This window comes from Mesoplodon densirostris, chromosome 4 (genome assembly GCF_025265405.1).
Source record: "Mesoplodon densirostris isolate mMesDen1 chromosome 4, mMesDen1 primary haplotype, whole genome shotgun sequence".
Taxonomy (NCBI): Eukaryota; Metazoa; Chordata; class Mammalia; order Artiodactyla; family Ziphiidae; genus Mesoplodon; species Mesoplodon densirostris.
This window is the reverse complement of record NC_082664.1, coordinates 24658626-24684379: the sequence shown is the minus strand read 5'-3', so window position 1 is coordinate 24684379 and position 25754 is coordinate 24658626. Positions and strand designations below refer to the sequence as shown.

The 25754-nt window shown below is 38.2% G+C and overlaps 1 protein-coding gene across 9 annotated transcripts in view; it reads left to right on the top strand.

Annotated features, from left to right (window-relative positions):
- Positions 1-25754, top strand: part of NRXN3 (neurexin 3) — a 1648921-nt gene that overhangs the window by 1459560 nt on the left and 163607 nt on the right. The gene's annotated exons all lie outside the window — the stretch shown is intronic.

Genomic DNA, 25754 nt, shown 5'->3' with positions numbered 1-25754 from the left:
AAGGCACAGAAATGACCATATGCATTTATCTTTGAGCCTTTGAAGAAAGCCAGAGGTGTTAGCAGCTACTGTGTATTCTCATCATCATCCAAATGCACTAGACACTAATAGACCTGATTTTTTAAATGCTTCTTAAACTCTGGGGGATGAGCGATGGGAAGAATTGAAATAGCCTAAAATCTTAAAAACTGTTAATTTGTTCATAAGAAAAATCAATCCCTCTCTACGCATATTATCATTGGCCCTGATACTGTTGCTGTAGGGTCTGTTGTGTTTCTATTAGGAATTTCAAAGATTCTAAATTGATGCTAACCACTTGCCCTGAGCCAATATAGAATTCTGAGTTTGCTGCCAGCAATGAGAAGGCTCTTTAATGGTCATTTTTAAAACCACATATATGTAGGAAAACCAGTGACCCTTGCTGTGTGCCTATCTCTTTGTATGTTTAGTTCCAAATTACGAGTTGCTTCCTATGTTTTCAAAACAGAACAAACCTTTCTTTAATGGCATTGCTTCCCACTGAAAATCATTATTAGTAACTGTTGGTAACTGTCATTTGGTAATAATATGTGTTATTATTACAGGACATGATACAGTAAAGCAGTTATAAGTATGGGCTTTGGAGTCAACTGGCTAGAGTTGGGACCTTGGTGCCATTAGCTATAATTCTGAGGCCCACTAGATTAAGACCTTGAAAGCCCTAAGCACTAAAATGTTTGGTGCATGTCCCCACACATAATTCAAAATATAACAACTATAAACTAAGTGTAAGAATTTCTAACAGTTCTGACTTTTCTTCTCTGATGATCACTATAATGCTTTCAAAATATAGCAGATTCTTTCTCCCCACATTCTCATTTGTTACTCTCTCTGCTTTCTTGGTTCTCTAGGTAAGTGCTTATTCCTCCTATTTGGTGATCCAGTTCCAAACCTTAGGCAAGCTATTGAAACTCCCAAGTCTCTGTTTCCAAGTCTATACAATGGGATGATGATAATACTTACTTTCTAGGGCTAATATGAATAAGCATGTAAAATACCCAACATAATGCTGGGTCAGTTAAGTCAATACTCAATGAATGTTAGCTATGAGGATTACCAAACATTTGAGTAGCATTTTTTACTATTATGTATTCACTCATATAGACTACTTCATTTTGACTATTAAATAGCCTGTAAATTAGGTAGGGTAGGTACTTTTATTCTCCATTTCAAATTTAAAATGAGACCCAGGGAGATATTGTGTTTTTTCTGTGAGAGAATAGTCATGAGAGAATAGTAAATGAGGAACAGAACTAGGACCAGATTCTCCTGTTCCCAGCTGAGCACAATTTCCAATATTGCTCCCATAGCAAATTGGGGGATATTTTGAAAGATGAATAGATAGAAATGAGCATCTTTCTTGTGTCATCTTAGATTTATTCCTTTTCTTAAAGTATCATGTTATAAAGGTCAGTACCAGTAACCACACAAAGGTAGTTATTGTGAGATGGGGAGTCGAAAATCCTCTTTTAAAAAACAAAAGTTTTCTTAGCTGTGCTAAAAGACTCATTTGTAATGAGATGAAGCTGTCCTCCTAACAAGGATGGCAATGTGCTTCCATGAGGCAACTCAAAGAATACTGAGTATTTAAAGGAGCTGTCACCTTACTCCATTGCCTAGGTTGGAAAATGGCTTTGGGAAGGCCAACATTCTAGTTGGACTAGGACTTCCTAGGAGTGGCTCACCTTTTCAGCTTTGGATACCTTATTTTCTCTCCCACCTGCTTCCCTGTGCTACTGAAAGGATCCATTTTGGTAAATTTAAAGCTCCATTAGAGCAATCTGTCAATATTTATTTAATGTATTTTAAACCATAAGATCAAAATAACCTCTGTATCTAGGTATCAAAGAATAAAGCCACCTGGTCATGCAATCTTGACACAGTTGCTGCAAAAATGATGTATCCATTCTTTTTCCAAGCCATTCTGTCTTATCAATAGTGATAAGTCTATAAACCAGCCAGAGGAGTTCAGTTTGTGCTACTTGTGTATAGCTAATGTTTAAACAGTAGAGAAGTATAACTCCTACAGAATATTCACTTACGTCATCTCATTCGGAAGGCATGCTCTCAGGAAACCGTGTCTGCTCTCCAGGTCCCTGTGCACCAGGATGAGTGGGTCAACTCCAGAACCTTCTCATGCTCATTTATAGGATTTTATGTGGCTCTACTGAAACATCCCACTGTGAGTATTTAGAAACCAGCTGGGCCCATGGCATGTAGCATTGGCTTTTTGTGAATCAGGAAGGATCTAAGATGGAAATAGTTCTATAGCCATCAGAATCTTGTATCACTTAATTCTGGGAGATACAACTCAAAAGCAGCTTCTTACTTTGAACCTGAAAATAGAAAGGCTAAGGACCAGGAGAGGGAAATAAAAGAAGAATCAGCCCAGAGTTATCATCCAGGCACTGACAAATGTTCCTTATAAAGCCTCTAATTGCTGTCTTGACACAATGCAGTGGAGGGGACAAGAGAGGGCAGGTGAACGGTGAGTTGAGCATGAGGAATTAATTTTAGCCCCAGCTCTAGGTCCCCTGGGAGGCTGAGCTGACTGGTACTGTTAAAGATCCTCTCTCTGCTGTGAATAGGTGACTGGTTATGTCATCAGGACTTTCAGAACACTGAACATGACACAGGAAGGGGCCTTTTAGGTCAGAGCCAGGCTTCCTGGAAAATGAAGACTGATAAGCAACTTCAATGTGTAAGACTTTCCATCTTCCCATGGCAGGTGGTGCTGAGGAGAGCGGAGTCTCAATGTTTTTTTCCCTTTTCCTTGATACCGCACACTAAGTTCATGGAAGTGCTCTTGATTTGTTTCCCTTTCCTCAGTCAGTAAAATGTCCACCGATGACCTATGCTTCCATCCTGCTTGACCACCCAACTCAGATCATGGAAAAGATGTAGATGTGGCTCCCCTTCAAGGACACTGCATGGGAAAACTCTTTCTTTATATTTGAATGTTTCAAATTCCAAAGAACATTTTCTTTATAGGGATTGAAAGTAAAATCATTTCTATAGCGCTTACTGATGCTGTAAGTGCCTTCATACGCGTTACTGCATATGTGCCTCACCCCCTCTTGTGAGGGTACTTGGTTTGGTATTATTACCACCATACTCATATTAAGGTTACATTGTTGAGGCTCTGAGAGTCAAAATAACTTACCCGATATCACACAGTTGAGGGGCAGACTCGGGATTCCTATCCTGATACTCAGATTGCACCCCCTCAAATTTCTTTCTCATTTTCCTCTCTCCTATCAAGTTAATTGATACTGACACTAGGTTATTAGTTTTGTTGTTTTTTCCATTAAAGTATTCTCAAATAGAAGTCCTTGCCTGGACTCGTTTAGTTAGTAGCGTTCCTCAGCCTTGGTGCTATTGAGATATGGGGCTGGATAATTCTTTGCTGGGCGGGGGGGTCTGACCTGTGCATTGTAGGATGTTTGTCAGGATCCGTAATTTCCACCCCCTTGATGCCAGTAGCGTCTCCACAAATGCCAACTGTCTGCTGGGGGGCAAAACTGCCCCCATTTGAGAATTACCGAGTTAAAGAAAGTCTCCAACATATTTTACTTCAAATGCTTATTATCCTTTCATTGTTTAGACAGTATGCATGGGGGTAAGAGAGATTTTTTTTGTTCACATCTCATCCTAGATTATTGAGACTTTGAAGGGTTAAAAACAAGTCTGTGTACTTGACATAATGCTGAAATTTCTCAGGCCTTGGGTTTTCATTAATTCCTAGCCAGGAGGTTTTCTTTCCTTTTCTTTCGTCTTTGCCTGCAGACATTTGAGGCCTTGCCAGATTTGAAGCACACATTAAAATAAGCCCCATCTACCTGCTCATTCATCCGTTCAGGACTAGTGTTACTTTCAGTTCAACTGCAAAAAAAACATAGATAGTGAAGTCCTGCAAAAGGAATAAGAAGCATAAATACAACCAAAAGGGAAAGCCATATTTGAGCATGGTTTTAAGACTGTAGTGATATAGCATCAACTAGAGAGAGGCTTACTTAATGAATGTGTTTGAACATTGCTAAGTACATTTTAAAACCATCTTGCAATAAGTTCTTCAAACATTTGGTCACAAAATGTATCAATTAATCAATCAAACCAGTGCATGCTAAATACTTGCATTGCTAAATAGTAATTTTTTTCCAATTTGTCAGCAACGAATTAGGACTCACAGGTAGGTGAGTTTCCGTTTCCAAGGGACTTTTAACTTGCTATGGTTGGTGGTGTGTGTGTGTGTGTGTGTGTGTGTGTGTGTGTGTGTGTGTGTGTGTGTGTGTGTAAAAAGCAGCATCCTTTAACCTGGCTGCCAATGAGATTCTCCTGGGAATTAAAAAAAAAAATCTGTGGATGCTCAGGCCCCAGTCCCAGGTAATCAAATTTAATTGGTCTGGGGTGTGGCCCATGTATCAGCAGCTTCAGTATCACCTGGGAGGTTGTTAAAAATGCAGAACCTTGGGCCACACCCCAAACCTACTGAATTAGAATCTGAATTTAACAAGGTCCCCAGGTGACTCATGTGCACAGTAAAATTTGAGAAGCACTGGTCCAGACATCAGTATTTTTAGGGAGCTCCCAAGGTGATTCTATATGCAGCTAGGTTTGAGAATCACTGATATTTAGAAAGCTAAAAATGTCTCTTTTTCTTCATTCAGACTGCGTGCTGGTGCTGTTCAATATGGTAGCCACTAACCACACGTAGCCACACTTGCGATGTGACTGGTATGACTGAGACCCTGAAGGTTTACTTTTATTGTGCAATTATTATGTCCTAGGCACTGAGGGATTTAAATACATGTTTCACTCAATCCTCAGGCTGACACTATGAGGCTAGTGGCTGGTGGCTGGTATTGGACGGTGTAGGACTAGGATATACTGTCTCTTATTTCCTTCTATCTGTTTTACATAACGTAAATCTTCATTTATACCATTAATAAAATAATGGGCATTTACCTTCATACACCTTCTGAACTCATCTAATGTGTTTTGTCTTTACACAGTCACTGGGATAATAACTCCACTCAATTCATGGGCTTGTTGTCCCAGAGATGTAGAAAATGGAGATGCCACCATCTCTCGGCCACACTCATCCAGATGGTGATGGCTGCTCTTGGTTGAGCATTTACTACATACTCTGTACTTTATGTTCAATATCTTATTTAGCCTTAATGTAACACTAGAGGTCAATGTTAGTACTATCCCCATTTTACAGACTAAGAACAGTTCCAAGAGCTCAGGTACTTACCTGGCTCACAGCGTAAGTGGAAACGCTGGTACTCCAACCCAAGACCACCTGACTTGAGAGTTCTAGTTTTTCATCACACTCTGATCCTTCCAGGGATTCACTTTGATACCATAGAACACTCGCAAGCCCCAGGAATTCTGGTCTTATCCCAAGTCTTGACAATTTAGAATTTTTCTCTCAAGTTAAATTTTCAACTTCTGCCAAGTTAGAAGTCAGCCCTAACCTGGGCATTTATGACATTTGCCTTCCTCTATACCATTGCTCAGGCCTTGGGGACTTGGAGCGTCTTTCCTTTCATGATCCCATTTTACCTTCTAGCAACATATCTAAGCGGACAGGAAGAGCTTTATTAAATTATTCAATGAAAGTCTATTTTACTGTTTCATGGTCTTACTTGGAGAAAGAGAGAGTGGTGAGAGAGTGCTTAGTATTTTTTCCTTTAATTTTTGTTTTATCAGAAAAACCTCCTTTCTCTTCTGTGAATTCCCAGCTACAAGATAAATAGCCTTGTATCTTACAAGTTAAATACAATTACTGCTATCAAACCTAGAGCCTTTCTCTCCCTGTAAATGTCTCTTAGAAGCTGATAAGAGTTTCAAGGCAAACTGTGGGCTTCTGCCTAATGCTAAAATTAAACATAACCACCCAGAAGACAAAAAAACAAGGATGTGTACATAGATGTATATAACATATATTTACATATATTCACATATGCTTACATATATACTTAATCATCCTATGGAAGAGAAGAACATTTCTGATAGACACAGCCACATAGCACGTGAGCACATGGACACATGGCATATGCTCCTGAGATGTTAAGCTAACACATGACTCAAGGTTATTTATAAAATAATTAAATAGCACACAAAGGAGCTTGTCATAATGATGAAACTATCTATCAGATAATATGATAGCAATTATAGTAACTAAAGAGGTTTATCCAGAATTCATTTGTGAACAGGGCAGTCCTTTTGATCTAGAGGGCTGTTGAGCAAAAGAGTAATTTTCCTGGAAAATTCTGTAAGACTTTATAAGATGCACACCTTAGTTTTAAGTGCTGGTTTATGTTTTTCTCATCTTCAGTAGACTGTCTTTGGATTTAAAGAAACTGGCTTTTACTAATTAAAATGTGCACGATAATTGTTTATTTACCCATAAGTTAAATATTTTACGTATTATAGTCCAGGGACTCAATGAAATAAGTTATGAGAAATTTGAGGGTCACTTCTAGGCACTATTTAAGTAAGGATGTAACAAAAAAGATTTCTTAATTTCTATGAACATTGAGTACATTTTTATTAAACCAAATCCATGGAATGATACTTTGAAGATTAGAATTACAGTATGGTCACAATGTTATGTGATTTTCAAATTTTATTTGAGATAGTGTGACATAAAAATACTAATAACATCTTACTCCTTGCAAGGTCTTTATAATAACAATTCTTCCGAATTAAAACAGTCATCAAATATTGCATAATTTCAAAGCTGGGCTAAGTGAATTACAAGCTTTATTTGTCCTATTGTCACAGAGAAGCTCCAGTTTAAGTAGTTAAATGAAATTATGGCCTTCAGAATTTGTACTTAATTATGAAAACCTAGAATTATTATCCTAACCTAAAACACAATTACCCTATACTGTTTTCTCTCTGCCCCAGAGTTATGTGGGCAGTAAATGTCCTAACACACACCCAAGAGTATAGTTTTATTTATAGGAAAACTTCCCAATTTTCAGTCTCTTCAATTTAAGCTTTGCACAAATTTGCAGGGTCCCTGTAGTTATTTAAAGCCTAAAAAAGAATGTTTAGCTTCTTCGAGGAAAATAGTAAATAAATATCCAATAATAGTAATATATATTCACATACAGTATGTCGTTTATAATTCTATAAAGCACAGAGGGTAATGAAAGGCACTCTAAACTGTAAATCACTCAAATCGATTGTAATCATATTGCAGCTCATCTCAAAGAGATAAAGACCTTTCACTCCTCTGAAATCCCTGTCAATACCCCAGCAGGCTAAAGAAAGGGGAAAGGAGGGTCAGAGGAAGAAGGACAGATGAGTCAAGGTTAAAGAGGCACTTTTAATCTTCAATTCATGGAGTTAACGTGGATTGGATTAGATTCCCAGTGATAGTTACAGTTTGCGCCATGAGGTGCATTTCTTTTCCACATGGTAGTTTTATAGCTTTACCGTAAGTCCCTGACACTGTGATGGCCTGGTTGGAGGGATCTGACAAATGCCAATGATGGATATGCAGTGCTGCATAAGAACACTTGGGGACCACGTACAGAATTAGAAAATGACAGTTTAAGTCAAAAGTTAAAGGTTATAGCAAAACAAATTCAGGAAGTAAGTGAATAATGGGCCAGAAAAAATTTTTATATTGCATTTTCAAATAGCAGAAACACTTCAAACATCTTTTTATTAACTGATGTTGCCTTTTATATAAAAAAAGATGTTGCTAATCCCCCTCCTCATCAGTGGAGTGGGTTTGAGTGGAGTGGTCTCCTTATTCATTCATTCATTCACCATTCAACAAATATTTATTCAAAGTCTACTTTACATGCGAATCCAAGCTAGGTGATGGCCATACAATGGGAAATAAAACAAAACCCCTGCCCTCAAGGATTTTATAGTCTAGTGGAAGAGGAGTGCATGTACCCAAGCAAGATAATCTTAATACTAAATTTGATTGTGCAGTTATTCAGTCTCAGGCACTGAACTGGGTTCTTATATTAAATCTTCACAGTAGCCCTAAGAGGTAGAGACTATTTTTGTCATCATTTTACAGACAGGAATATGGAGGTTTATGACATTAACTCCTAGGGTCATAAACTAGTACTTAAAGACCTGGAACTCAAGACTGTATCTCTTAGAAGGCAAACTTAATGCTTCTGTGCACTATACTACATTATACGTGCAGTTCCAAAGAGTGCAACAAGGTGCTATCAGGTGAGATCTGGGCTCAGTGGCACACGTAAGTGTCTGATGGAGCCTGAGGACCAGACAAGGGTGGGCATAGGATGGAATTTGGGCTGTAACCTTGGGCTCTCTAGGACAATGCTAACAAATTCTGTTCCCCTACCTAGACATACACAAGCATAAACTGTGACCTGACCTACACCTTTCACACCGAGGGAACTAATGGGCAGGCATTGTGCATAGATTGTTTCACTTAGTGTAATCTGTCCAATGATTGCAAGAGAGAAATATTAATCTCCCTCTTTTACAGATGAATAAACCAAGGCTCAAGGAGTTTAAGCATATTTGCTGCAGTCACAGGGCCATAAAGTGTCAACACTGGGATTCTACACAGATTTGTTTGTTCCTACACTCCTCTTCCTTTCTAATACCCTACTTTTCCATCTGTTTCCCAGGAGCATTCCAGTGTGCACTGTATATGGAGCTCAAATTCATTTGGTTGACAGATGTACATTCACATGCAAATTTACTATTGTTTCTCACATCCCGGTGCATGCAGTACACTCTGTAATCACATTATTAAACATTTACTAGAAATGTGCTTCTGCCCGATGCACAATTGCCAGTCTCAATGTTTAATTAAACTCGATTTGTCTTCATTTTAATCACATCATAGAAATGTCATTTTCTCAGAGTTCAATGGTGAAATCTTCATTCCAAATGCCTACCAGTGTTTCAGAGCTGTATATCCTGGAGAAGGGAATGAGGAGATACCAAAATATCCTTGCATAAAGGATTTTAAGGGAATAATATTAGTTAATAATAGATAATACTGACATAGTGCTTATTCTGTGCCAGGTTCATGGATTATCATATTGAATCCTTCTTACAGCATCCTGGAAAAGGATTCTGTTATTATTCCCATTTTAGAGATTAGGAAACCGAGTCTCAGAGCTGTTAAGTAACATACTCTCCAGTATCATACAACTAGTAGGTGATAGGGCCAACTTGGATTTGAATATAGGCATGGAGACCCTGATACCTTTATTTAGAGAAACTTTTTCTGCAAAAGGCCAAATAATGAATATTATTGTCTTTGCAAGCCATAAGGTCTTTGTTGCAGCTATTTAACGCTGCTGTTACAGTACAGAACCAATCATAGACAATTCATAAATGAATAGACATGGCTGTGTTCTAATAAAACAATATACAAAAACAAGCTGTGAAGAGCCAGATTTGCTACTCCTTTGTAGGTGGGGGCCCCCTGGTCTAGATTATGCATGTTTTGAAACTTATAGCTGTTTTCACTGACCGATAAGCTTTATTTTATGGGCTATGTCATCTCTGTTTGGAATAAAGGGAGAAAGATAATCTCTAAGTGGATGAGTTAAATCCCAAGAGACACAGAAAATAGTACTTCTATGTAGAGTAGCATAGACCCAATGGTGAGGTTAATTCAGGATCGAGAAGTGGACAGATGCGTCACTGGGACAGGCAATCCATTTACCTGTACTTAAACAAACAAAAACCCAACCATACATACACCCCTTTCCTAACTGAACACCAAAGACATAGATTCAGTTTACCTTTATTTCTGTTATGCTGTGCATTGCTTAGAGCAAGATTTGAAAACAACCAACAGGAAGCATGATTATTTCCCTAGTTCTGTTACTTCTACTTAGTAACCATAAGTTTTGGAGCTCTGAATACATTTTTCTCCCCTCTCTCCTGAGAGGAGTCACATACTTTCCTTTTGAATCCATGTTTTTTTGTTAGCCACTGGCTTAGCTGCCCTCGCCTATTCTTCATAGCCCTTCTGTATAAAGGTGCCAACTGACTTCTTAGCATTTATCTTTTCTTCTCCCTGCTCCCTGATACGTACATCTTCTAAGTTCCAGAGAACATTCTCTTCATTTTCTTGGCATTGGCTGTCCCTAACCTGCTGATGAGAGCACCCTGCTTGAAATTCTGCTCTGTTTCTGGCCATTGATCTCCTTTAATGAGGGTGGACTCTCCTTAGATGTGACTCAGTCCACTTCCTGCTGCTGAGTTTTAGGGACTTTAGATTCTGTTCTCCTGTTTATTAAAGGAACAAGAACCAGGTTGTATATTTTTTGTATATACACACAAACATGACAAGTTTAAGATAAATTTCAAAACATCAGTCTAAGACAGACCAGATTTTATTTATGCAAAATAGAGTTTCCTTCACATTTTACTAACTTCAGTATTGATTGTAATAAAGTTATTAATAAAAAGTCAACGTTCCCCTCACCAGAAAAGAAAGCATATACCACCAGACTTGGCTCCTGATAGCTCAAGCAGAGTGACCATGGTTTTGCTAATTACCCCCCTTTTTTAAAGTCAAAGTGGCTGTATAATACATGCTCAATAAATGTTAAACTGCACAACTGTACTGAGATTATCGGAGATGACTTCTGATTTTATTGTCTGCATGTACACAATAACAATATACACAGATAAAGAGCATCCTTTACAAGCATTAACTATACATAAAAAGTCCATTTTAAAAGCAACAGAAAAATATCAAATGTTTTATTATGAATAACTTTTAAGATTTTACTGTAGAGTTTTTCTTTGTTGAAACAATTAAATCTAATTTTATTAAAATATCTTTACATTAGTCAGGTGATTCTCGGTAGGTCTCAAAGGGTAGATTTCCCAGTGTACTTAGACAAATTGATAAAAGGGAGGAAGGAGAACATTTAGGCATCTATGAAGTTAAAAATAAAGAGCTAAGTATAAATCTAAAATAAGTGTAAAGTAAAAAGTAAATCTAAAGTCTTCTCAGACAGCCAGGGTTTAGAAATACTTATTACTTCATTTTGAAACCTATATAAAACTGTTTTGAGATGCTGACTGTTTCAAATAAAATAGGAATTTATATAAGTGAAGCACAAACTGAAATAGAACTGAAATGCTTTTAGACTTTCAAAATGAATACTTGGATATTTTTACTGAATTTTCTGTGTGGTAAGAGTGGGGCTGGACCTCTGGGAGAGGTAAAAATGAAGGCAATACATGAAAAAGGATATCTTGTTCTCAGGGAGCAATTGAGATCTCCTACAGGTGATAAACCAAGTGAAATCTAATAGCTTTGCTTCATTTTGTGACTTTCTTCCACTATGGCCTCAGAGAATTGTGAGCTCCAAGTAGGCTCATAAAGGGAATTTTGAAATACTCTTAATAGATCTGTCCTTGAAATAAGTCAACTGAACTGAGCGAGGTACTGTGCCAACACAGTGACTCACAGCCCTGGCCAACCCTGATCCCAGACCTTTATGACAAGTCCCTAGTCTCAATGCCATTCTCAAGAGTTGTATGCAATTCTTCTGCAGCACGTGTTCCAAGCCCACCTTCCTGGTGGTCTGGTTGACATGTGATAGTAGTTATAAATGTCGCCCATAAACGCATAGGCCAAAACATTAATGAACTTTTCAGCCAGTAAATTCAGCTCATTCTTTGGCTGCCTGGTTATCTAGCTGCCTCATTCTGCCAAGCTACATTTGCTTTAATTTTTTCTGGTCAGATAGAACAGTCAAGGTAAGTGGACTTTGTCCCTCTCTCCTCTGGCTTTGATTCCTTGATTTGTGCCACTACCCCAACTGCAGCTACTTAGAACCAGCAAAGTGTTGACTAGAGGGCTGAACAGTGTGAGTAATAATTGTGTACCTTCAAACCTCACTGCCTTTTACATGTGTAGTTGTGGTCGAAATACCAATGACATAGCCAACCTCTAGGGACAGAAGCCATCCTAGTATCTACATTCCTTTGTTAACAGAAACCATTCAGATTCTTCTCTGAAAGTATTTAGTAAGCATCTATCTCTGTAAATCCCTGTGCTAGGAACTGAATAATAGGAATTGGACCATTATTCAATTAGAACTTTTTTAAGTCAGTAGGATAAATAAGGAGAAAATCTTCATATATCTTTACTGCTTCACTGTGTCTAGGTTCTCCTTTCTGAGTCACACTCAAAGGTAAATCTTTGAAAGAAAAACAATAAATGAAGTAAATCTTTGGACAGCATCCTTGAGTTTTGGTTAGACAGAAAATTTCAGTCCCCATTCAGAAGTCTAGGCACTTGTGAGGAATCCAATGTGATTTAAATAAACCACCATCCCTGAAAATCAGAAATGAAAATATAAACCCAAGAAAACTGCATGCTCTACTCTACCTGTCTCACCTCTTGTCCTAATAATAAAATACCTTATACTCACCAATGTTCTAAGTGATTTTTGACAGGACAGCAGTGGTACATCAATAGGACTGGAGTAAGCAAATCGGGACACTCAAGGCTTCTTTGAATCTCTTGAATCATTATTGCAAAGATAAAAGTGGGTTTCTGAAAGCGTAAATTTCAAAGGAACCTAGCAATTAGAATGGTGAAAATACTAGTTCACCTGGTCCATTTCCCTGGTTGGTTTAGAAATTTCTACACAATATGGACTACTCTAATTTGACTAGCATAATTTGAAATATTGCAGATGATAGAGTTTGCTACTTCCATCAAGAGAATAGATCTGTCTGATATCTCCTCCTTGGCTTTTATAAAAAAATATTGATCAATTCCATTATTATTAGAGATGACATTTGAAATTATTCTGAATCATTCTTTAAATCCTGGATATTTATTTCTTACAGATATCGAGGAGCTGTTTCTTGATGAAAGGTGCAAGGTTTTATGGAGAACATGCAAAGGCATTCTTTCCTTTGAGATATCTATAAAATCTCTCTTCTTATTCAGGATACATATACACACACCTCATTGGGTAATATAAAAAATGTTGCATTTGCCCAGCACAAATAAATACATTTAAATATAAAATAGCCTACAGATCTTTAGACATATTCTTCAGGTAACCAAGATTTATTATCATGTATTTAATGTCATATTAAGTGACTAAAAGAAGGAAGTCATTAATATTTTATTTATATGCCTCACATTTGTAGGTTTTCAGAGATTATGAGGACTTCAGTAACCATCTAATCGTCAAAGCTAATAAGTTAATCATGTATTAGAGTCAGGATACCTGCCTCTGTTTGAGGCAGCAGTAGTCATCAATTTCATGAGTATTCTTTTTTTTTTAAATTTATTTATTTATTTTATTTATTTTTTTAATTAGTTTCTGCTTTATAACAAAATGAATCAGTCATACATATACATCTGTTCCCACATCCCTTCCCTCATGCGTCTCCCTCCCTCCCACCCTCCCTATCCCACCCCTCCAGGCGGTCACAAAGCACCGAGCTGATCTCCCTGTGCTCTGCGGCTGCTTCCCACTATCTATCTACCTTACGTTTGGTAGTGTATATATGTCCATGAGTATTCTTGAGCACTTAAGATGTGTCAGTGTTTGGTGTCATTGTGTGTTAGGGAGGGGATTGTGTGTAGGATGGTGTAAAAAGATTGTTTAAACAAAAAAACCCAAAACCTTGTTAAGGTGATTATAATTTCACACCAAAGGTGAAAAACCATGCCCACAAGAACTGATGCAGTGTAGGATAGTGGAGTCTAGGTGGCAGGTAAATATTTGAAATGTGTCCATAATTTTACATAATCATTGACCACTTTCTTAAAAGTGGGGGGAAAAAGCCCTAATTTTTAAAAAAAATGCTGTTCTATCACATTTATAATATGAACTAATATTTGAGTCATGACATAAACTGTGATATACTTCTAATTTTTGACAAGTATGTGTTGCTTGAGTTGTCGGTCAAAACACTTAGCAGTGTTAGTTGTCCTTTCTCTTTATTGAACCCCTTAGTCACTAAATTCTGCTCATTTTTAATGCTTTTCTCTAGAGTCTAACTGCCATTGACATGCTAAAATAATACTATTCTGATACCAGCTGTTAAGGCCCAGGAAAATGACTTTTAAACTCATCCATGAATTTATAAAGGCTGCTTTTTGTAATCCATAAGCTTTAAAAAGGGGCTGAAGATGCAATGCCTGATTTTAAAAGCCAAGGTTGCAAGGCAGGAATGCGTTTTGTCTCATTTTGGTCTTTAACTCAGTGCTTTGCTTTGTTTTTAGTTTGTATTAGTAGGAAGTGTGAGGGGGAATATCCTTCCATTCTAAACCTAGGTAAGCTATTCATGACCAGAGATTATTTGTACCCTGCAAGAACATAAACGGTTTGGTTTGGTTGGGTTTGGAAGGCTGGGGTTAGTGAAGGCAGTGTTTGCTCCAAAAAAGAGAAGGCAATCCTCCAAGGTTTCCCATGAAACCATTTGAGGACTAAGAAATCCATTGGTGGGGGTGGGGTTAGTGTTCCAGGATATCTTACCAGTAAGTCCAACCTGCTTTTCTTACCAACTGTCTGTCCATCCATCATTTAAATAGTGATCGTCCCTTATTACCTGTAGAGTCAATCTCTACTATTCTCCCTCCCTTTTCTTAGTCTAAGTCTAGAAATGGATGGAGATCAGAGAAGAAATAATCTTCTCTAGTTTTCCCACCCTGTTCCAACTCCCTCACCCTTGATCTTTCCTTCCCTTTCCCTCTCATGGAAGCTGCATTATTGCATCCCTTCCCCTTGGACTTGATAATTCTCCCTTTAGAATGTGGAAGAGGGCTAAGGATAGCTAACAGGGGCCTGTGTCTCCTTGTGTCCATTCCAAGATCCCTAAGCTTTTCCCTAAGCAAACTCCCTTGACTCCCCAGACAGCAGCTGAGTGCTTCCCCACTCCTCCTGATGGGCCTTGATGGAGACTCAAACAGGGGAAGGTGCTTTGTTTACCACATCTCAGCTTCCCTGTCCTTACTGGATTTCCCGACTTCCTGGCAGTATCATTTAGTGTTTGCTGCATAACAAACCACCCCCAAACTTTATTTATTGCACATGTTTCTGTGGGTCAGGTGGGTGTTTTTTCTGTTCCAGGCTGGCTTGGATGGAGCTGGATGATCTTGATGGCCTCACTCACACATCCGGGAGCTCAAGTGAGCTGACTGGGCTGGAAGGGTAGGCTTGGGTGGCTGGGGTTTCTCTTCTTGTGGTCTTTCATCTTCCAGGAGCCCAGACCAGCTTCCTTCATATGGCAGTTTCAGGCTTCATCAGCATAAGCGGGCAAACACCAACATGCAAGGCTGTTCAAATGTCTGCTTCCATCACACTTACTAGTATGCCCTGTGCCAAACAAAGCAAGTCTCAGAGCCAGTCAAGAATCAAAGGGTGGAAAAATAGACTTACATCTGATGGGAGGAGTCACAAAGTCCCACTGCAAAGGGGCATGGATATCGGAATGGGATTATAGCTATTTTGCAACTTAACACACTAGCAGAGAGCTTGGAAAAGGCTCTCATTATCACAATCTATTTTCCTCTTAAACTTTCTCCCTTTCAACCCTCAAGGCCTCACACTGAGGTTGGAAACTGATGATTTTTGTTGAGGAATTATCCTTTTTCTTTCTTTCTTTCAGATATGACATTTTGGAATTAATCTTGGTTCTTCCTGCCATATCACATTATTTTCTTTTTGCTTCCCCCCCCCATTACCTCTTATTATTCTGCCTTAAATTGAGTTAATGGTGTTTTAAAAAATTAAATGTCCATTTAAAATTTTTCTGATCTTTTTTTTTTTTTTTTTTTGTCTATTCCCCCTTGGATGCTTTCAGATACTTTATCTGCCTTTGTTTGGGATATTTATGATATATTAGTGTTATCTATAAAATGTGTTTTATTTGTATAGGCTATATTCTCCCTTTCATTTATTTTCTTTTCTTCTTTGTTTTTTTTTTTTTAACAAAGTCAGTTATGTTATAAAAACAGCCACAATGCTGATCTATACTATTCTCTAGTTATTTTCTCTGAGCTGAATACATTGTTATTTATCATTATCCTTTGTTTATGGCCAGATTTGAAGCCATGCTGCAGTTCTCACAAACAAATCAATTTGAATTAATTTGCCAAGCAGAGTTAATGAGGCCGAGGCATTGCATGAATTTAAGATATAGTACACCAACCGCATTCCCTGAGGTTATTCCTTCACTGGGAAAATTTTGATTCTTGTACCACATTGTAGTCGTGTGTACCTGACCTTTGAATCTTGCACTAAATGATGCATGGCTGCCAACTGGTTCATATTTTGAAAAGCCTTGGAAATGCCACATCACCAAACAAATCAGGAGTAAAGACAATTCTTTAATTAATACCTTTGTGGGGGAAGGGTGGTCTTCAAGACATACACTCTCTGCTGCTTGCCTACTCTAGAAATCCTGTGGCTAATGATGTTCTAAGTGAAAGTTTGAGAAACATATTTCTTAGATGATCTTTGAGGTCCCCTTGACCTTAAAAGTGTAGATTCCTCTCAAAATGTAAACTGTAAGGTCCAATGACCTCTACTCCTAGAAACTGCTTTATAATTATGAAACACACAAAAAAATTTGCGGGACTTCCCTGGTAGTCCAGTGGTAAAGAATCCTCCTTCCCATGCAAGGGACGCCTGTTCGATCCCTGGTCGTCAGGAAACTAAGATCCCACATGCCGCGGGGCAACTAAGCCCATGCGCCATAGCTCCTGAGCTTGCACGCCTCAACGAGAGGTCCCACCTGCCACAAACTACAGAGCCCACGTGCCCTGGAGCCCACGTGCCACAACTAGAGAAGAGAAAATCCCCATGCCTCAACTAGAGAGAAGGCTGAGCACCACAACGAAAGAACCCACATGGCTCAACGAAGATCCCACATGCCGCAACTAAGACCCGCCACAGCCGAAAACAACAAAAAAAATTGCTTAAGAGGGACCTCAGTGGTTATGTGGACTCTCCCTCCCCCTCAGCCCTCACCTCCACAGATCTCCAACAAGTTCTTAGCAAGAAGAATCTCCTTCAGGCCGTAAAGGCTGGTGCAAACAAGTAGGAAAATGCAGTCCTCCTAAAAGGTGGGGAAATGATAATAGAGTTCCTCGAAGGAGCTCAAAACTCTGGGTCTTAGATGAGTAATGTTCCAGGATGCTGAAGAAATTTGAACTCTAAGCCCTTGTTCATGTTTACCCAGAAATAATGATGGGAGTCAGTCAGAATAGAAAACTAGTTTGGGAAAAGTGTTCTAAATTTTACATTGTCCAAAACAATGTGTCTCAAAATTGGAACCAATATGTAAAAATTCTCATGTGTTTTATTGGACAGATAAGTTGGTATACATTTAACCATATTTAACAAAGAATCTGGTGATGGCCTGGGCTCTTCAAAACAAGTCTTACCTAAATAGTCTAAATTCCCTTTGGAGAGCATTAGCAAATTGGCACATGAGGAATATGTTATAGATATAGCACATCTTCATTTCCTCGAAAGAGTATAATGTAAGGCGAGCTATGAGAGCCTCTTAAGGAGATCTGCCTCTGGTTGAACTGAAACGCTCAGATGAAGCTCTCTAGTTATTCTGTATCTATTGCTGTATAAAAAATTACCCCAAAATTTAGTGGCTTCAAACAGCTAACATTTATTATCTCACAGTTTCTGAAGGTCAGGATTTAGTAGCAACTTAGTCGAGTGATTCTGTATCAGAGTGTCTGATGGGTTAACATTACTCATCTATTGACAAGGGCTACAGTCATCTCAAGGCTTACCTAGGTCTGAAGGATCTGGTGGCCTCAGTTCCTTGACATGTGGGTGGTTTAAGTGTCCTTATGATACAACAGTAGCTTCCCCAGAGTGAGCCATGAGAGAAGGAGTGGGAGGAAGTCACAGTGCCTTTTCTGATCTAGTCTCTAAAATGAGTCGCACATTGTTAATTCCACCATATCCTATTCTTTAGAATTGAGTTACTAAATCCAGCCCAGTTGGAGAATCAAGTTCTACCTCTCACAGAGGGGAGTTTTAAAGAATTTGTAAATGTTTTAAAGTCACCACATAATCCTCCTATTCTGTAAAATTTTCAGGGTCTGGAATGAATGTACAAAAGATATGCTTATCACACTTGCAAGATGGCACAAAACTAAGAAAGGTATCTCCTACAGGAAATAAAAGGCCTAGAGTTGAACATTTTCTTATCAGGTTGGAATGCTGTTATAAAACAAAAAAGAATAAATTTAATGTAATTAAAGTCCTGCTTTGAAGTTCATAAAGTATACTGTGTGAAAGCAAGATGGCACAAAATTTTTGGGAAGCAATTTAATTGGAAACTCTCTTGGGCTTAAGTTGGAAATAAGCCTACTGTGTGACTATGCTGTGTTGTGTTGTTTAGACACAACAACCAGCATATTCACCAGGTCAGAGGTGGGTGGTGCATGGGACAGTGATTGTTATTTTTAGATCCCTTGGAAATAATATATTCATTTGTAGGCAGGAGGTTCAAGGTTGGTCTAGAAGACCTATAATTTACAAACACCAGAGACACCATATGATCTAAGCAGAAATAATACTGTAGCATAAGTTTATTATGGCATCAGCAATGTTGATATTGGTGTGACTTTCCTATTCACAAGGATGAAAATGTTCCTATTTGTTGCTCATCGGAATTGTCCTTCCAGACCTCCTACCTGTCCTCAGAGCTGTGTAGTGACACCACGCATGAATGTTTGAATGATTGGAATTTTTTTAAACCAAATATTCTAGCATTCTGACATTAAAAACATTGAGTTTGATGTCCTCTGCATGAGAGGAATGAAAGTAAATGGGAACTGGGGGCGAGTGGGAAGGAAGGCACCTGGAGAGAATTGAATCACCAAGATTAAAGAGTAACAGAGAGATTGCACAGAGGGTGGGTATGCAGGAAAGAATGGATCATGGGGAAGAATGAGCCCTAACATAACACCGTGGCTTTTGCAAAAGTGGAAGAACTAAGTGATAAGAAGAAGGACAGCTAGAGGAATCTTGAAAGGATCATGTGTCAAAAGGTTGAAGACAGAACATTAAGGTTTTAGGTTGAAAAGGAAATTTGAAAAGATTTGACACTAAAAGTTGTGTGGTGAAGTAAATCTTAAGTTTGCCTTCTTTTTAGCTTAACCCTTCTGAATCAGGTACTGTTATAACAATAACAGCAATAGTAACAAATCATATAATGAGCAATTATTTTGTGCCACACACTGTGCTAAGGACTTTACAGACACTTAGTTCTCAGTTAATTCTCACAACAGCCCTATGTTGTAGTTATTATTATAACTTTCATTTTATATATGAAGAAACTAAAGTTTAAAGATACACCAAGACGTAGGTATACTTAATGTGTTTACCAGGAAGGAACTAGACAAAAGCCAGGTTGAAATTGACTAGCCTAGCTTCAGGGCATATTTTGGAATAATTATAGAAGGCAAAGAGTGACATCACTTGAGGAAGGAAAGCAAATTTTACAGTCGTTTTAATTTTGTTAATTTATAGCATGTCATTTTTGAAAGTGGATCTTAAAGAGTAAGTTCTAGACAGACCTATGATCATGAAGAAAGTTCCATTAGATTACTTGGAAAGAGTTTCTTAAACTATGAAAGCAAATAAAGATATTTTGGTCACCTGGGCCTTGTTTTGTTCATCTTTCTGGGATTTAAAGTATCCTTAATGGATGAGGATAAATAAAAAGTCCAGGATTAATGAGCTTCAGGAAGAGAGTTGAGAATGGCTTCAAAATACAGGGAAAGGATAGGGATTGGTGATATATGGTCCAATTATTGCATCAGGTAAATTGTCTTTAATATAATAGCACTTCAACCGAAATGGCACTTTGATTTAGATTTGGGAGAAGTTCAATGTTAACATGTTTGCACACAAACTTGACAAAGCCAAGGAATAGGGGCGTGATCACTTGGATAAGTGTACATGGAGCACCAGGGTTACATCTCCAGCACAGTCCCTACTCCCATCCCCTGAGAATGAAAATAAATCACATTTCCAGCCTCTTCCAACTCCCCATGAGCATCCTTGACTGGATTATTACATTTAATTTGTATAAAATCTTACAATATAGGTATTAACATCTTCCTGTATTTTTTGGAACAGATGAAGAAATAGACATCTAGATTAAGAAAATTATGCAAGTTCACAGAACTGGTAAATGTCTGAGATAGGATTGCATCTATCCTATTGAGCCATCTTTGCTTAAATAGCTCAACTCCTATAGCCTAGAGATGGTGGATCAATACTATGACTTGAATATGGGAAGGAATTGATAATATGTCTGTCCACATATATTTTCCATTTCCAAACATACCCAGAAGACATGAGGCAGTGAGCTTCATCAGCCAAGTCAGGGCATTCCTGGGTGACCCCCACTGCTTTCTAGGAGTAAACATCTCATCACTTTGGAAAGGTGGTTCTCCCTGGCTCCTCGAACCACTTAAGTGAGTCTGGAAAAGCTCCCTTACTTAATAATGCCCTTGTGCTCTGAGTCTATTAATTTACTTCCCCCGGCTGATCAGTTTTCTACTCCAAGAGATTAATTTCCTTGCCTTGGCACACTAAAGGATGGAGGCTCAGAACATACAAATAGTTCTTTTTTCTTTGGCCCCAAAGGTGTGTTGTGAGGATTAATGAGATGATGCTTATAATTGCATTTTGAGCTCCTTGGTCAAAAGGCACTTTATAAATACAAGATATTAATTCCTGTTGAGTTCCATCCATCACTTACAAGTGGCTGAACATTCTAGATGACCTTCGGGTAGCACAATATCCCCCCATCTGACTCTAAGAGAATTTGTCTGGGTCAACACCAGGAACAAGACCCGTGCGGAGCTCAAAGAATTTCCCCCAGTTCCTTGTCCTTAGCGTCTGATGTTTGCTTTGAAACTCACGAAGTGTTCTTTGGGGAGAGAGACATTCTAAGAACCTCTGAAATGCTGTACTACTTGAGTCTACCCACATTGATTTTGTTTTGCCTCTGGCTCTAATACATAGTATTCATTCTCTGACTGTTCATTAGACCCACGGTCTCATTTTTTAGTGTCAACAAAGCAATAAAGAAAACTTTCCCTTCCTTTATTCCAGACTCAAAACAAAATGCAAAAATACCTCTGGCATTAATTTTGCACAGATGAATGTTGCTACGATATTCCTATTAGCATGTCCAAATGCTTGACAACATTTCAGATGGTATTAATGGTCTACCTGCAAGAAAGCATTTTCTGCCAGCCCAGTGCAAATTGCCAGAACCTTTAAGCCACTCTTCCTCAACTTAGCAGCAGTATATCATCATTACCTGTAGCTGGACAAAGAAATCACATTTGTCGATGCCTGAATTGCTCTTTTACTTTCAGTGGCTTTAGAAATCAACTTTGTTTTGGAAATGGGGTTAGCTGAGTATATTTTAGAAGACACAGAAATATAAAAAGCAACAACCAACTACGGTCTGTTCATCTTTGGATGGTAACTTTTGTGGCACCAAATGTAATACGGTCACCTTTTGAATGAAGGCCTGGAAAAGTTCTGAGTCCGTGGAAGCACACCATGGAGTTAACATGCTTCCTTTTGATTATTAGGAAAGAGTTGAATCATATTAATAATAATAATAGTTTAAATAAATTGGATGTTTTTTCATATCCCAGGTTCTGTATATGCTCTACCTCTTAATATCCTATACCAAGTCCTGTGGTGAATTCAGAAGTGGGGAAACTGAGGCTATGTGACTTGCACAAGGTCAAGTAGCTACTAAAGTTAAAACTCAAAGCCAGGTTTGTCTCCAAAGCCCATGGTTATAGCTCCTATGCTGTACTGATTATGGTTTTAAGAAAATTAGTATAACTTCTAATGAATAGGATCTATGTTTGAACCAATAGAGTGTAAAAATGGTGTTGTAAAAGTTATCTTCTGTGCAATACAAGAGTTCTCTCTATCTTTAAGTTTCTCAGCTGAAAGAATTTTTACTTCTTTGGGGCCATCAGCAAGTTTCCAGATTACTTCTTTGGGACTGTAAAGAGGGACTAATGTACTAGGAAACTATTCAAGGATCAACTTACTTTCTTTGTCTTATCTTCCTCTGTCTCTTTTCCTTTTATCCTAAATGGATTAACCCAAATGTAGTCAATGTGAGCTGTTTTTGCAAAAAGGTTGCAGTTGTGTGTATGAACCAGTTGGGCCTCAGTAATTTCACCTCAGAGCATTCTGCTCTTCACGATATTATAATTTAACAGTGCATGTTGTATGTGTCTCCAGGAGCTGAAATATTTGATAACAGAACCAATAGCACAAAAGCGAATGACAATAAGAGGTCAGTTGTATAAAAAATGGATGGACACACACACACACACACACACACACACACACACACCTCTAAACTTCTTCAGTATAATAGAATGAAATATGGCTAATACTTTTTTTTCTAAACTTCAGTTCCAAGTAGGTGAGTGTCAGATCCACATAAGTAATTTAAGAACTGTCTATTTGAAGATGTCATTGTGCAATTTATAGATTTCTCAGTGTGGTTGAGAACTGCAGTCATTACATTTTTGGGGTATAATTAGTAATATACATATGCCTCTTTTTAGTGACATTCTGACATTACTATTCATAAGGCCGTTCCTTCTTGAGGACAGCATCACTTTCTGTTGAAGAATTGATTTTAGTCTGTGTTTAAATGTTCATACTGGCTGCTATATGAAACGTACAACTAAATATCATTAAGGATTTAATATGAATGTATATGGATTTGATGAGGTTTGCTAAGCTTTCAGAGTAGTCCCTGTGTACGAATTCTGATATTTAGAAGGTTGTTTGCTCTTCAGTCAGTATAGCGAATGGGGCTCGGGGCAAATGAACTCATTCTCATGCACATGTTTCTAAAACATTTCTCACTAATGTTTGAGATAAATTAAAATAAAAACCAACAAGAACATGAAAAGAGACTAAGAACAATGTTAATGTGGCAATTTAAACCAATTTGGTTTTCCAAATGGCCTTCCATCTTTCACAACTTTTAACAGTATGCAAGATCACTAGCCCTAGTGCCAGATACTATGTCTGGCATGGAAAACTTAAAACTTTTTTCTAAATGTCTTTTAAGCTGAGATGGAGAAGAATGACTCTGTGTCTTTCACTTTCTGAAGGGTCGAAGGTTGAATCGTGGCTATGCTGTCCTCCCAACATATCACTTATTGATTCTCCTACATTGTTTCTTATTTTTCTAGCCAGTACCATGTCCTAATATGATTGTCTATGGAGCTTTATGCTTGACAGAGAGTGGATGGGGGGAGGGTGCTTATGAGGACCAAGACTCATATGTTTGGGGAAGAAGTAAGTAAGTGCAGCTTCTTAATTAAGTTGGTACACATAGAGCTGTCAGTTTGGAATGTTGATTTTGTCTTGCATGTTGTGAAGAATAGTTAGCTTTATATTTGCTATTGACTTCACCAATCCATTCCACAGTGAGTGGAACAGAGGTCATTACTATACTTAATATTGTAGCCAATGACAGTTACAGAAAACCCAAAGTAATAGAACATATTCAAGGTGAACCTGGCATAATCCATTTGCCATTTCTCAATTTCTCAGTATGTTGTGACTAAAACTTGAGAGAGGTCAGAGCTTATGAAGATGGATGACATCCCTTGTATATCTGTCTCCTGTAGGGTAGAATTAAGAGTTATACCCTTGTGTATCTGTCTCCTGTAGGGTAGAATTAAGAGTTATACCCTTGCGTATCTGTCTCCTGTAGGGTAGAATTAAGAGTTATAGAGATACAGGTTCTTTTCAGAAAAGTGCATGTTCCTTTTCTATTAGGACATGTGAAAATATACCCAACTTTATTTTGGATTAGTAGAATTCTGTGTACCCAGATCTACCAGGATGATCATTATAATGATCTTTAAGTGGTATTTACGTTAACAGGTAAAATTAACTTTTTTCACCATGGACTTATTGAAACACCAAGAAGTTAAGATACCTTTCTGGTTTTCCTCCTAGCTTACACCCTGTCTTTTTTTCTTCTGTGAGAAATAACATTTTGAGGAAAACTTTAAATTATAAACTGCAATCCAAAACTGCTAATTGTTCTTCCATTCATTGCACTTTATCCTTTGATATGTTAATATGTTAGGCTTTATGCCAATCAGATAAGGTCCCATAATGTAGGCTGGGAACAGATCCATGGTCGCCTCTTTCATGAGCTTTTTGTTTGTTTTTATTCCTGGATAGTAAAAATAATGAGTCAGCTCCTTAGAATAATTTGTTCAAAGGAGAAATGCATGGGGAATCTTTTCAATATCTCCCAATATTGCCACCCCTTCCCCATCCCATTCCTCGCATAAGGCAGGTACTTGTTTAGCCACATGTGGAATCTTCTCTGCCAGTGAAAACTCCTCTGTGAAGATGACCCTGAGATGGAAGTGCCAGGGCAAGCTTCTATTCACCTGATGCTATATTCAATCCTAATAATCTTTCTAGCTTTTAGACTTCTTTATAAATGGTTTCCAAGCCACCTGTCCTGAGAATTTGATTTCACCTTCAGTGTTGGTGATTTGGATTGGGCTTTCTGAAGTTCCAATACTGTAAGGCTATGAGTCAAAAGTGATTTAGAATTCACCAGTTTCTGCTTGATCACTATGAGGTTGGTTGACAAAACAGAGCAGTTCCCAAAGCATGGCTTCTTTATTTTGTGATTTGAGGCATATTCATTAGGGGTATATCTTCACAACACCACTCTCAATGTCTGTCCTAATTAGACAAACCATCCAGGGGTGGTAACAACATTTATGAAAGGAAGAAAGAGGCATACTAACAGTTAAAAGCATTATGTTTGATCCTTGAAACTAATTAGATATTTCATGCTTGGAGGAAGTATCCCTAACAGGCTTTATGAATGGATGTGTATTCAGGAAGGACCTCTCCTAGGAAGGAAAGAGAGAGAGACTAGGTAGACATATAAAACCTGTGTCTGTTAGTACTAATAAAATATAGGTACTCAAAAGTCTGAAAATGCTATATCATTATATGTATAGCTGCTTTTATTTACAGATATTTACTTTGGGGTTCCTTCAATTTTAAAATGTGGATCAGATCTAGACAAAGAGATAGAGATTAAAAGAGTTATCTGTAATACTCTACCTATTTTACATAGGTGATGGGATGCCAGGCCCCCCTTTATGGGATAGGAAGTCTCCGTAGGCCATCAAGGCTTAAATTGTCTTCTTTGGCTTCCCTCTGCCAGGAAGTAGAGCAGTTGCACACAACTGAGAGGAGAATAAGGACGTGCATGGCCCCATGCTTCTGATCAGATACAGTAGAGTGAGTGTGGAACATGCATGACTAAGACACTGAGGGTCCCCTACCACATTATGAAGCTGATCTGATACAAGTCAAGGGGATCATTGTTCCTCCATTGACCCAATTAAGGTGTGGTTAGAGTGAGATGGAGAAGAGTGAAGGTAAACCCATTTCTGTCAATAGCCAAACCTCTTCCTGATGCCCATCCCAAGTCACGTTTCCAAAACATATGGAGTACTGCATAGCTAAGAATAACCTGACCTCACACCTGTCAACCAAGGGCAGAGTGACTTCGACTCCACCTCCACTAAAGATAAATGGATATCTATCTCTAAAAACTTCATAAAACGCACCAAAAACCTAGGATGTTTTTGAATGACTTATTGA